The sequence below is a fragment of the Apium graveolens genome, chromosome 9 (genome assembly GCF_009905375.1).
Source record: "Apium graveolens cultivar Ventura chromosome 9, ASM990537v1, whole genome shotgun sequence".
Taxonomy (NCBI): Eukaryota; Viridiplantae; Streptophyta; class Magnoliopsida; order Apiales; family Apiaceae; genus Apium; species Apium graveolens.
In genome coordinates, this window is record NC_133655.1 from 153530046 (window position 1) to 153534362 (window position 4317).

The following is a 4317-nucleotide window of genomic DNA, read 5'->3' on the forward strand; positions in this document are numbered from 1 at the left end:
ACTCAATATTTTGAGTTGGATTTTCTGAGTAAAAATTATAAATTTTGACATGTCACTTATATTATTATGATTTTTATAAAATTATTAAATAAATTAACTCGACCCGTGTTTAACACGGGTTATCAACTAGTATCTATATATCTATATCTATATATATATATATATATAAAGGAAAATCTCAGGTGCTTAAGTGTCATGTCCGAAAATTGCTTCTCACCTATTTTTTTCATTTTATAGAATTTGTGTATTTTATATCTTTTCATAAAGTTTTAATGTGAAGCACTAGCATCTGCCAAAGAAATTTCAAAAGTCCCTTAATTAAGATTCTATTTGCTTTAGAAATTCAGCATTAAAGAGTTATATCATCAGTTTATAATTTATCATACAACTTTTCATTTGCCTCCAATTCCTCCGCTCCAATCAAAGTTCTTGGCGATAGTTTTCCGATGAGGTAAATTTTGTTTTCGATAAATTTTGGCTTTTTCTGTTATTTCTCAATATGTTTCTTGAATTTTTGTTGTTTACGGCTGTTTATGTGTAGAAGTTATATGTGTGCTTTCAAATAATCTCATATTCTCATTGATGGTGAATTGTATTTGTCAGGGAAGTTTGATTGTTTTGGTTGCTCTCTCACTTTGATCTGATATATGTATGTAGGTCCATTAACAACATGATGAGATGGATAAAAGCAGTAGAAAAACTGCTCGTCAAACACTTCTCACCTTTGTTGGGAAGCCAACCAATAGTTTCAATTTCTCCAGGTTTAATTATAATTAGATCTTTATCTTTCTGTTAATATTAATGCTAATTTTGGTTGAGTCAAATTATAAATGAAGCAATGATAGTTGTTGTTTTTACTGTATAGAATCTTAAGTTCATTGGATGTAGAAAAATAATTTAACAACTTGAACATTTGACAGATCACCCATTATTCGTGATGAATATATATACATAATTATTTTGAAATAAGTGGACCGAATGAAAAAAAAACAGCAGTTGCAAGCAGAGGGCCAGAGAGAGAGAGTTGTAGCTTATAGGAAGAAAAACAAAGAGGTTTTAGTCCTTGAATTACAAACAAAAAAAAGTTGTAGCTTTGTTATGATAATAAATTTGCAGAGTTCGTGTTTATTATCTAAACAATATTAAAAGTTATGTTAAAATTTACTAAAGATTACAAATTTATGATCTTTGAATTTGGTTACCTATAATATATTATTTCTTGTATATTATAATTGTGGGCATTATCACAATGAAGCCACTGTATGTTATTGCTTTTCTTTTTCCGTATGTCTTTTCTTTGCATCTACGTGTATATCTTTGTTTGATCTGTTTTTTTGCTATCACATATTTTATTAGAAATTGAACTGAAGTATTGTGGAGCTTGCTATTTGATTGAAATTGAGCTTTTTTAATTTTAGTCATTGCATTTGTATTGATTTCTTAGGTTATATTTTTCATATACATATTTATGTTAATGTGCAATTTTCTGCTTTGACCTTCGTTTTCAATCAGGGCGCATTCAGCATCTCCTCCGATGTGCACGATCTGGTTCGGTTTAATGTGAAGCAAGTATGTCTGGTTCAGTTGCATTTGTGGAGGAGAACATGCAAAAAGCAACTCTTACAGTAACATGGGAATTGAAGTAATGTCTCTTCGAACAGTTCAATACTACAATAAAAATATAAATATTATATTGTTGGCTTTGGTATAGCCTAAAATGATGTAACTTAGTTATAGTAATTAAATAAGTAGAATTATGGAGTATTATGAAAGAAAAGTTTATATGTGGTGGCGGAGTTCTCAGTAGGTATACATAGTTTTTAAAATAAGTTCAGTTGCTAGAAACTAAATAACTTGGTTTATTAAAACTTCGAATCACAAAAAATTGAAAAGACAAGGGAATATGTTTTAATCTATGAGCATTTTCATTATAATTTCTACTTTTGCTCTTTTAATTGAGATTTAAAAGGGAAATGTAGACGAATTGCTGGTTGTGTTATGTTTTTATATTTTGATTTGATATTCTTAGGAGTGGTTTGCTTCTAAATATTATACTCAAAAGTCTCATTGGAGTGCTAAACCTCGCACGTACTTATAAAACAATACTTGCTGCATCGAAATTCCTTGATATATATTTATCTAACTAATAATATTAAGTATTTGTAGAGGTGAAAGTGGAGAGGTGACACTAGAGATTACAAGACTTTTATTCAGTTTATGTTAACACTATATTCCTTTTCCGATGGCTAGCACAATTTTCAAAAATAAAATGTTTCATGTTTTTTGCAGTCCAAGGTACTTTTTAAGATATTTTACTTCTACAATGGAGGTTGTATAATGGTTAGTACTTGCATACTACATCTACATCTCAATTTATGTTTAGCCCCTCCCATTTTTTTTGTTCCAGGCAAGTGAATATTTTAAATCATGAATAGTTGTTTAGGTTATAATGACATTTTACTCTTAAGTTTTAATTATCATCCGCTCATTTTCAATACTCAAATTTCAAGCTAATGGCAAATATAACCTATGTCTAGGTGCTGGCGGTTCTTCGTAGTTTGCGGTTCTCCATAGTTTGTGGTTATTTAAATTTTTTTATATGGGTTACTTTTACTACCACTTGTAAGTTATCAAATGTCTGCTATTATTTTTAGTTTTGCGGGTTTTCAATTTCTGTCAGGCAAAATGAGCTAATATTATATGCGGGTTTTTAATGGATTAATGTTTGCAAATTGTTTTCACCATATATTCTTAATATTCTGTTAAAGAGTAGGGATAAACTGAGTGTGATTTGAGCCATGGCTAATATTTCATTGTCTTAGTGTGCATATAATTTTACATGCAGATGCCACTATATGCACTCCAATGGTAGTTCATTTCGCCCCTCTTATTGGATGTCACAGTGCCGATAGTGTGAAATTAAAATTCAACCTTTTTGCAATTCAGATCCTCTCTATCGATAATAATAGATAAACATGGGTCGCTCACCTCAAACTTCATTCTCTAACCGATTAAGTTTAATTTTAAACGGATTCGAGTCGTGCATCAAATTAAAAAACTCATCAGCATCTAAACTCGGCGGCCTCATCGACGCTCGTCTCCTCGTGGCACTTCTTCCTTCTCTAAACGACGTTGACGCAGTCAACAACATATTTCCGTTACTGATAGTGAAGTTTCGTCTCCGGAAAGATCGGTCATGTTGGATCTGGCTCAAGCTCTCTATTCAATTACGTAACACAATATAAACAAGTTTAAATGACTTGGGTTTATGTATGGATGATGAGTTGGGAGGTTTGAAAATGGTGAGCTTACTCCCATTGTTCTTTCACAAATTTTCTGGATAGTATTTGTAGATCTGTTTGAGATTGTATACAAATAACGAGTTGCAATTTCTTAATTCCAATTACCTACTGTTCATTCAACTGAACATTTTGATGGGACGAAAAAAGAGAGTATTCAGTCAGATCCTAAGCAGTAATTTTTAGTTACTAAAATAAGACTTGCTCCATACACAGTTACATAACTTATTTTTCTCAAGTTAAATGCAAATACCTAGAGTGAAATTTTCAACACACCTGTTATCAAAATTAACATGAAATTGCAAAAAGGTAATCCAAGATATCACAAAATAGATGATACAAATATTTTTTAAAATCGCGTGAAGCGCCGTTATTTTATCTAATTATAAATGAATGAGAGATTAAAAAATTGTTTATTTACTTGTGGACAAATATGTAAACAAAAAAAACATGGTAACCCACGCTCCCGCTCCATTTGAATGCAATGCGGGGGCTTGTGCGGACACAACACCTTCCTGCACACAAACCGCACATCTCAATTCTCAAATCCATTGTTTGAGGTTCCACTTCACTTCACATATCCCCCCATTTTAATTTTAATTCCACAACTCCAGTTCTTCAAATCTAACTTGCATTATGAAAGCTTTTAGTTTCTGCAATAGTCCTTTTCATAATCCAACACTTCCTAAATTATTTACCCTCATCTTACTCTCATACATTCGCTTATCTGTCTCGGAAATCATAAACACACACATCACCGATGACTCTCGAGCATTGATCCTCTTCGAGCAGTTCGGGTTCAACACAAACGGACACGCTTCTATTAACGTACAACAACTTTCATGGAAATCGAACAATCCCAATGCACAGCTCCATCCTCCTTCACTAGGCTTTTTTCTTGTTAGAGCTTCATCTTACCCGAATTTATTAAATGAATCAGAGCACGTACCAAGCTTCTGCGTGTTATCAAGCCAGCACATAAAACTTGTTTACAGATTCAACAAGCTCGTGATCACAG

At 32.1% G+C, this 4317-nt stretch overlaps 1 long non-coding RNA gene across 1 annotated transcript; it reads left to right on the top strand.

The window, feature by feature from the left end:
* Nucleotides 1-238: 238 nt before the first annotated feature.
* Nucleotides 239-1827, top strand: LOC141687247 (uncharacterized). The gene is made up of 3 exons (XR_012560975.1): nucleotides 239-451; nucleotides 658-761; nucleotides 1513-1827. It is a non-coding gene; the product is annotated as an uncharacterized LOC141687247 (long non-coding RNA).
* The last annotated feature ends 2490 nt before the right edge of the window (nucleotides 1828-4317 follow it).